This window comes from Cupressus sempervirens, chromosome 1, assembly GCF_028749045.1.
Source record: "Cupressus sempervirens isolate cs-2001-9-10 chromosome 1, ASM2874904v1, whole genome shotgun sequence".
NCBI lineage: Eukaryota > Viridiplantae > Streptophyta > Pinopsida > Cupressales > Cupressaceae > Cupressus > Cupressus sempervirens.
In genome coordinates, this window is record NC_143118.1 from 591,833,413 (window position 1) to 591,844,207 (window position 10,795).

Genomic DNA, 10,795 nt, shown 5'->3' on the forward strand with positions numbered 1-10,795 from the left:
TTGCATAATGAATCCGGGAATTGCTTCCTCTCTATTTATGCTTTCCTCTTCTTTTTTGTAAGGGTTGCAAAATATTGGAAAGTCTTTGGAATGAAAACATTTAGTAGGATTGGGCTTGGAATTGATGAATTCTAAATGGAATGCCTGGGATGTGCTAGTTCTAGACCATGAAGCTTTGCTTTGGCTATGATACCCCCTTCCCATCCCATCAGTTTCTCATTCTCGCCATTTTCTCTCTTGTATGATAGCATATGTTATTGTATAGTCTGGTTTATTAGGTGATTTGTGAATTAATTTCATGCATTTTCATGTATTATTTCAAGGAAATCAATACAAAGAACAACAAGTGTTTAGTTTCAGTTTAAATCTTGTCTCCTTTCTCAATTGAGCTGTTATGTTTTATGGTCTTGGAACAAAGAGCCTAGATCATAGTTGCAATCCCTTAAGGCTGTATGTTACTTCATTGTTTCTTTTAATTCAAGGAATTATGTAAATGCTTTAGAGATTCAACAAGGTTCTAGGTTTATTGAGGAGGATATTATGTAAGAATGAGATTTAAGTTGAACATTGATGTCTATTTACAAGGTGAATAGATAGATCATGTATCTAAATATATGAATAAGTATTAGATATCCAAAATGCATGAGGGAGATTCATGAATTGTCCAATGAATTAGGCATTGATCAGCTATAGGATCATTACTTTATTGTCTATACTTGGTTTTCATCCACTTTCCCCATCCACATAAAATCAAAACAAAATTTAAATCATCTTTACATTTTGTGTTGAAGAGCCTAAATGTGATGCCCTCACTCAGCTTGTGCATTTCATAGAGTTGTAATTTTCTACTGCACTTCTTTGTTACTGCATAGGTTATTAGGATAAATAAGGGTTTTATCTACTTTATATTAGATTCAGTATATGCTTTGATAGCTGGTACCATATAAAGAATCTATAGGTCCACCTGCCTAGGTTTTGTAGAGCTTGAAGAAGAAGAAGGGTCTAGCCTTATAGTTGGCCCAAGACTGCAGTCAAGTGTATCCATCATAGGAAGTTGCTAGCGTTAGATGTATTTTTCTTGTTACTTGGTCATTTTCAAAACTTTTAAATTAGGAGCCAACAGAGTGCAACTAAAGAAAGACTCAAATCAAACTCCTTATGAACTATGGTATAGCTACTTGAAAGTATTTGGTAGCAAATGGTATAACTTGAAAGAATCTAGAAAAAGAAAAATTTGATGTCAAAAGTGATGAAGGCATATTTCTACTATACTCCTATAGAAGTAAAATATACAATTTTTTGAATTTGTCTACTCATAAAATCATAGAAAGTGCACATGTGAGAATTGGCAATTTTGTAGAAAAGAGTGAAGAAGAAAGCAACAAAGAGCTAGAAGATTGCAAGATATTTGTTTACTATGAACCTAATACAATGCCAAATCTATCTAAAATAAAAGAAGCTTCACCTCCTAAGTCCCCAAAATATCCAATAGTTACCAAGTTGTAGAGAGTGCAACCCGAGTCATAAATAGTGGGACTTAATCTTTGTACTAAAGTTCATAATGAAATCAAATGAAACTCATTCCAAAACCAAAGAACCTATGTTAGTAAGATATGTTAGTAGGCATCATGCACCTAATTAGATCATTGGAGACAAATCTAATGGAACACTGATGAGAAGAAAATTGAAAGGTACATGTTTACTTGCTAAATTTGAACCTAGAAGTGTTAAAGATGCTTTGGAAAATGAAAGTTGGAGAAAAGAAAAGAATGAATAAATAGAACAAATAGAGAAGAACAAAACCTGGACTCTTATTCCTAGACCCAAGGATAAAAATTTAATTGGCACAAAGTGGGTGTTTAGAAACAAGCTAAATGAAAATGGAAAAGTATCTAGAAACAAAGCAAGGTTGGTGTATAAAGGCTATTCTCAAGTAGAAGATATCGATTATGGTGAATCTTTTGTTCCTATTTCAAGATTAGAAGGTGTTAGAACTCTATTAACATATGCAAGTCAAAAAGGATTTGAAGTATATCAAATGTATGTAAAATATACAATTTTTAATGGAATTCTTGATGAGGAAGTCTACATTGAACAACCAGAAGGTTTTGTAGATCCTAGTAAAAGGGACATAGTCTGAATATTACACAAGGCATTATATGGACTCAATCAAGCTCTCAAATCTTGGTATGAAAGATTTCATAATTACTTGATACAAATTGGCTTTTGTAGAGAAAACGATAGTAGTAGTTTGTATATCAAAGAAGGACTAGATAAAAGGATTATGTTGGGAGAAATATTTGATGATGATACTTTATTCACAAGAAATGATGACTTGTGCAAAGAATTTTTAGAACAAATGACTAAAGAATTTGAGATGTCCATGTTTGGAGAAAAAATTCTTTGTTGGATTATAGATTTAATAGAAGAAAGGTGGTATCTACATTACTCAATCTAAATATATCAAGAAAATACTAAAGAAATTTGGAATAGAAGATTCAAGACCAGTTGGAACCCCTATGTCTACTATACATAAGTTCTCAAAAAATGACAATTCCAAAGAGGTAGATTAGACCACTTATAGGTCAATGATTGAAAAAATGTAGTATATGGTGCATACAAGGCCTGATATTTCATTAGCAATCAGTATGGTGACAAGATTTACAAAAAATCCCAAAGAAAATCATTTGATGGTAGTCAAAAGAATCATGAGATATCTGAAAGGTACTGAAGACTATGGATTATGGTAAAAAATAGGAGGCAATTTGGAATTAAATGTATTATTTGATTTTGATTGGGTAGGAAGTATTGATGATAGAAAAAGAACTAGTGGAGGAGCATTCTTTCTTAGTAAAAGACAAGTGTCTTGGACAAGCAAGAAAAAAATTTGTATCTCTCAGTTCACAGCAAAGACAAAATATGTGGTAGTAGCAGTTAATTTTTCTAACATTGTTTGGTTCAAACAACTAATGATAAGTATGAAGGTAGAGATTAAGGATCCAGTAGTCATATCCTTGTTGGAAATATTCAAGAATATGCTAGGTTACTAAGAGGGGAGGGGTGAATTAGTAACCTTAAAACTTTATCAAATTTTGATCTTAATTGCAATAACCCAATAATCATTTAATTCATTAACATAGATCTAACTGCATGCATAAGAAACTGAACACATAAACATTCATTACACATGAACATAATGATTTGGTGACCTAGAAACCTTCCAAATAGAAAGTAAAGTCAAGGTGGGGATGATACCCACAAAACTTCAATATTGCAACATAAAGTTGGCCTGTTAAGGCTTAAAATGATCACTTCTAATGATTTTCCCTATTAGGAGCAATTAGGACTGGTAGGTCCACCTTGTTAGAGGATTTACAAACATACAATGATGTATGCACTTGGTAAAGAGATTTGACAAAAGACTATTAAGTCTACCTTGTTAGAGGATTTTTGACTGGCTCACCTATGAGAATGAAATAGTAGATCTCTAACCTACAAAAAAAAGTACTGATAGAGATTCTTTGAAGTACTGATCACCTTTATGTGATTGATATGACTCTGCTACTCCTTTTTTGATATGGCCTTACAATACACTTGTTGATTTGCATTTGCATGCTTCTTACAGACTCTTTCATTCTCTCTTTTCATGCATACACACATCTATGTCTTCATCTATGTCTATATGGATATGATACAATACATTACATACATACATACATACATACATACATACATACATATATATCAATCCAATTTACATAATTGCAAAGTCGACCAATATACAAGTTAACACCAATATTACAAAGTTGGATTGAATGAAGACACTTGAGTTATGAAGACTAACTTGGTGAAGTTCTAATACATGATGTCCACCATCATTACTTGGCATCATCATGCATTCAATAGAAGTAAAAGCTCAATCCATACTAATCATCTCAGAGTAGTCTCAAACTCAGTCTACACTAGCAACTCGGTAGATACTATGTAACTTGGTAGAAAGTAAATTCCACATTTACCATACCTGAACTCAGTTAACACTAACTTCCCTTCACATGAACTAATGGCTCAATATAAACTATGAATCTTGGTAACCACTAAACTACTCGGTAAGAACTGTAGGACTTCACACTACTTGAATTTACTTGGTAACCACTAAAATGCTTGGTAGGAACTGTGAAGCTTGGTGGCTACTAAATTACATGGCAAACACTGTAGACTATCTAATGAGCTTAGTAACCATATACAATTTGAATAAGTGTTGTCACTAATAAAAAACTTGACTTAATGTCAACAATCTCCCTCTTTGACATTAGTGACAAAAACACTTATCAACCAAAACATATATACATTATAGTGTGATACTAGCTAAGGTACTAGTACACTAATTTTTTTGATATTTTTTAAAATTTGTCTTTGTATGTATATACTTTCCTTTCCTTTTCTTTGCATGATTCTCCCCCATACGATATACATACTAAGTGTTTCTCCCCATATATACATACTGACTCTCTCTCTCATATATATATATATATATATATATACTGTTTCTCCCCTTTTTTGATAATAAATCTAAAGATTTATTCAAAGCTTATTTACACAAAGTTGTCAATATAAGAAAGAAACTCATAATGTACCTTGAGTATGAGTGCTAAATTCTTACCCCTATTTTGTTGCAAAACTTTGCACATATGTAGAGCAATTTGAACTTCTGTAGAGAGTTCTATCATATGATCTACATTTGAGAAGTTGTTGTCATGGATCAATGTTTTTGAGTAAAAAATGTGCTTTTTTATTGTGTCCATGATGGGAAGGATCATATTCTAAATATCTATCAGTGAAGACCATATCCTTGCTTCTTCGCTCAACAATTTTGCCTAGATATCTGATAAGAATTTGATTTTCATATGATGAGTAGAGCTTGAACTAGGGCCAAGTGGCAATTCTTGTGAACTAGCCTTCAAATCTTCATCGATTTTATTCAATTTTCTCTTTATTTCCTTTGTGAACTCAGTAACAGTGCATAATTTTCCAAAAATTGGTGTTACATTTGTGCAAGAATTTTCAAAATTGGTCAAAATTGATGAAAGCTCCACTTTTTGAATGGAAATTTGTTGAGCAATGTACTCAAGCACCTTGTTATCAAATTTCTTCTCTACTTTCTCAATCAATTTCTCTTGACCACTAGAGTCCTCATTAAACTTTTGGACTACTTCTTCCAATCGAAATAAAATGTGTTGAGAAGTATCAACTTCAACACCTATTACCTCAATAAAAATATCCTTAGCACTCTTAATTATTTTATATTCTCTGTCTCTTTCTTCTCTTAATTTTTTCTGCTTGGTTTTATTTTGGAGGAGCTAACTAGCTATTTGCATTTGTTTTGCAATGGCATTATCAAAATCCCACTTTGGAATCTCAATTTCCTTATCTAAATCAATATCCTCCTTATCTCCTTTCCACTCAAAAGTCTTGTACATGTTTGAGCTTTGAGTTCAATTGCCTTTGTACATACTGCTTTAGAATCTAAAATGGAAACAATAGTAGAGATAGTAGGAATCATAGTAAAAATTGATATAGTACTAATGAATGGAATACTGAATGGAATGCTTATTGAATCCAAAACTGATATACTTATAGAAGAATCCAAATTTGTAGAAAAAAAAATAGTAGAATAAAAAATTGTATAACTTGAAGCTGTATTTACTACTGAAGAACACAAAATCATAGAACATGTTGTACTCACTACTGATGAACCTAACTCGAGAACTAAAGATGAGGGAGACTATAGCTCAGTAGATGAAGTGGTAGACACTTCCATTAGTGATATGCTAAGCTATGTGGGAGAAAAGAGTGATTGGACATTTGATGTATCTACTATGGTCACAATCAAACTTGCTGAAGCTAACTTCAAATTTGATGTAAATTTTGATTTTCTTGGGGAATGAGGAAGTGAGGCAATGGCTACTATAGCTATCTTCATAGGATTAGTCTCATCATCATCATCCTTGACTTCCTTAGTAGCTTCTTTCTCTTCATCTTCTTCAACTCCTTCGTTGTCAAACTTAATTGTTTCAAAATTTGTTCCATCTTTGTCATCATCATTATCATCATCCTTGACTTCTATTGGAGAGTCACTTGGTTTTTGCAAGTGATAGATATTCTTCCACATCCTGTAGCATTCTCGACTACATGCTCTATATATTATAAAAAGATTAAACAAGTATTAAATCTAAGAGTCATTATGTCTTCATATTTCTTTATAGACTCTTTTACCTCAGTATTTGTAAAATTTGGTAACAACTACCTCAAGGTTTTTTCATAGATATCTCTTGCTATCTACATGGTTGAGTCCCATCTTGGCTTCAATCTCTCTAAAAGATCATTAGAAATTTGAGAAGCTATCTAATTAGGGGAATATTTCCATTTACCCATCTTGGTTAGCACCAATTCTTCAATTTGCTTCTTCTCAACCTCTATCTTGGTCTCATACTTTAATGATTTGAAGTTGGTTATGCCTACCACCTTCTTCCATTTGTTTTAGTCTTTCCTAGAAGGTGAGAGGAGGTTTTCCAAAAAAAATTGCACTACCTTTCTTTCTGGATCTCCTAGTAAACAGTGTAGTTGATGGATTTGGTGGCTTGATGATGATCACCTTGCCTTTCTTCTTCACTATCTTTCCTTCCTTTTTTGACTCATCCTCATCCTCTAGTTCATCATTATCATCTTCTCCTTTACCCTCAGTAAACAAAAGAGGTGTTCTGGTTTTGAGTTTTGATATTCTCCTCTTGCCTTTGTTCACCACTTGTGGAAGCTTGATTTCAAGCTCTATTCTTGCCTTGGCCTCATTATATGTTCCAAATCATGGTGCCTTTGGATCAACAGGTTTGTTTAATAAGGCTTCAATTACGTCTTTTGATTCACCACTATTCACCTCATATTGAAGAGGTTTTACCCATACAACTCTTGAAATCACTGCCTGAATGTAGACTTTGTCACCATCTACCATGAAACAAACATCATCTTTGTAATCTTCAATGTATTTCTTAGGAATCCTGAATCTGTTATTCATTTTCTCCTTGAAAATATCAAAGTAGTTATCCATTATTCTATCAAAACTCTCACCCATTTCTACAATATACTCATTAATATGATATAAAAATGGCACATCCTTTCCCCATACAACTGTACCTTTAGAAGGGAAAAACTTTTGAACATAGAAAAATAGACATGTCAACAATGAACCAAATTTACAAGGATTATTCTTGGATGTCCTTATACTTTCCATGTTTTTGTTGAATTGTTTCAACAATAAGTCTATAAGATCATATGATAGATTGTTTTTCATGACTTTGAATGCCAAGTCTACTACTTCACACAACACACTATTGAGACAACTCAAACTATCAATCTTGTGTGCTATCACATGTATGCTGGAAATTTTAGTTCTACATCTATTACACTACTAATCTTCATGCCTCTACAATCCCACTCGGCTAGGGTTTTATTTTCTAACGCCATTTGACCTAAGGTTTTAGTAGCTTTGGCTTTGGAGAGAAATTTTTTTAAAATACTTCGAAAGACTTCCCCAGCTTGAGATGCATACAATATAAAAATTATGCTACCAATGCAATATTCTTTAAGTTAATAATAGTTTCAATCATCTTCAAGCTTGGTCTTCATGCAAAAAAATCATCTTCTTAGTGATCAAAACTAGTTGCTCAAGCCATAACTGACTACTGTGAACTCATCTTAGGATGTATCTAATCCATTTGATTTGGAAACTTTAGGGTAGGTGGGGAATTTGGGTTAAACCTTTGTCTTCCAAGTGCTTATGCTCGAGTTTAAGAACACCATTCAAACATAATTCACCTAGGGCATCATCCATCTCTAGGGTTCCAATTTCTTGAATTGCACACTTAACATGAGTTTGGATATCATTAATGAGAAGTACCTTAGGAGGGATTTGCAATTGCACTACATTTGGATTGAGGGTTTCTGCAATTGCTAGTACAAGTTTGAAATCTAGTGGTTTCCATTCAACTCCTCAGACCAACATTTCTAACCCTTTCTTTGCCTTGCTACTACTACTTGATCCTATCATGGTTACTCAATAAGTTATAGAAAACTTCAAAAAATTTACTACATATTTTCCTCAAAATTGCTTGATCACACTGTAATTCTCTTGATTGCAATAACACTTCAAGATTTTAGTGAAAAATGAATTCAATTTCCTAACTTTTGATAACATTTTGCCATTAATGCTTGATAAAAAAGTAGTTATGATGACATCATTATGTATGACAAGCTGTCATCCACTATCTATTCAGATTGCTTGGTGAATACTTCATAACTCTATAACCAAACATGTGTGACTAGTTACTCCTAACCTTGCTTGGTAGAGTACATGACCCAACCTTAGTCTATGGTAACTAATACTCATCTTTTGTGATCCCTTTGTATCTCAAATACTGATTTGGATCTTTGCTTCCTTTCAATTTTGGAACTATCTTAAATGTGACTATGATTACGTAGTTCTAGTTCTTAGTTAAGAACTTAGTTAGAAATTGTGGAGTCACCCACTTTTTGAGTGACATGACCATCATTTCTTGGATTAGCTTCCTCAATGGATTTAGGAATCCATTGCTACCTCATTTTCTTTCTAATGTTATCTACTTTTTTTTTCTTTTCATCTTCAATTCTTCATGTATTCATGCAATTTTTAGCTAGATGACCATGTTCTATACAAGTGAAACATCTTATGGTGGTATCTCTCTTCCTTATGTGATGTTTAACATAGTTCATGCCAATGTGTCCATACTCTCCACATTAATGACATCTGCACCAAGTGTTATAGTCCCAACCAAATAATGCTTTCACAAATTTTCCTACTAGATTAAATGACTTGGATTTGCAATTTGATGCCTTGTGACCTTGTTTCTTACATTTGTGACATTTTTCTTCAAATTTTGGTTTCTCTTTGCATTCATTAGCATTGTGACCATGCAAATTATAATTATAACATTTACCATTGAATTTTGCTTTCCATTACTCCAACATTTGTTTGATGTATGACCTATCTTACCATAGTGGTTGCAAGTAGGTCTTTGATTACTTTGAGCACCTTCTTTGAAGGATTCACCTTCTTCTTTGTATCCAATTCCTACTTTACCCTTTTATCTATAGAGATTCTACTCATTTTGTTGATTCAATTGATTCATGTCTGCTTGGGATTTCATCATTCTCTCATTGACTTTCTTTTTAGTGTTCAGGTCATTTTTCAATCTTTCACTAATTTGCCTTACTAAATTTAGATCATTCCTTAATGTTTCATTGATCTATCTTTGACTCATGATTTCTTCATTTGCATTGGAGATTTGATCTATAAGATCTTCATGTTGAAGGGATTGGTTCTAGATCTCATTATTTCTTTTATCCATTTCTTCTTTCATCTTGTTCCTTTGCTCCAAGATTTCACATAGCCTTATAGAGTAAATTTCTTGTTCTCTTTTGAGCTTTCTTATTTCTTCTTGCAGGGAACCATTCTTCTCTAATAGTTCTTTGATTTCATTATTTGCTTCATCTAAACTGCTTGAAGGGAAAAGATCTTCAATCTTTTCCTCAATGTACTGGTGATCATTCATCTAATTTGCAAGTTCCTTCCTTCTTTTTAGGGACTGGGAAAGTTGTTCCTTAGCTTTCTTGAGTTGTACAATGGCCATTTCTAGATCTAGCTTTTCATTATCAATTGCTTTGTCAAGTTTGAAAATCTCCATTGTTCTTAGTCTTTCCTTTAGCTATCAATCTTTATCCTAAGAACCAAAATGCTTTGATACCAATTGTTCGAAATATTTAAGACTGTGCTAGGTTATTGAGAGTTGAGGGGTGAACCAGTAACCTTAAAACTTTATCAAATTCTGATCTTAATTGTAATAACTCAATAATCATTTAATTCATTAACTCAAATCTAACTGCATGCATAAGAAACTAAACACATAAACATTCATGACACATGAACACAATGATTTGGTGATCCGAAAACCTTTCAAATAAAAAGTAAAACTAGGGTGGGGATGACACCCATAAAACTTCAATACTATAGCATAAAGTTGGCCTATTAAGGCTTACAATGATCACTTTTGATGATCTTCCCTATTAAGAGAAATTAGGACTACTAGGTCCACCTTTTTAGAGGATTCACAAACATATAATGAAGTATGCACTCAAAAAATAGATTTGAAAAAAGATTGTTAAGTCTTTCTTGTTAGAGGATTTTGGACTAGTTCACCTATTAGAGTGAAACAATAGATCTCTGACTTACAACTAATTTTTTGATAGAGATTCTTTGAAGTACTGATCACCTTTATGTGATAGATATGACTCTCCTACTCCTTTTTTGATATAGCCTTACAATACACTTGCTACTAATTCACATTCACATGCTTCTTGCATACTCTTTCATTCTTGCTTTTCATGCATACACACATCTATGTCTATATGGATATGATACAATACATTACATAAATATATCAATCCAATTTACATAATTGCAAAGTCAACCAATATACAAGTTAACACCAATATTATAGATCGGCTCGAATGAAGACAATCAAGTTCTAAAGACTGACTTGGTGAAGTTTTGATACACTACATCCATTATCATTACTTGGCATTGTCATGCATTTGGTAGAAGTGAAAGCTTAGTCCATACTAATAATCTTAGAGTAATCTTGAACTCATCTACATTGGCAACTTGGTAGATATTGTGTAACTTGGTAGAAACTAAATTCCAGATTTA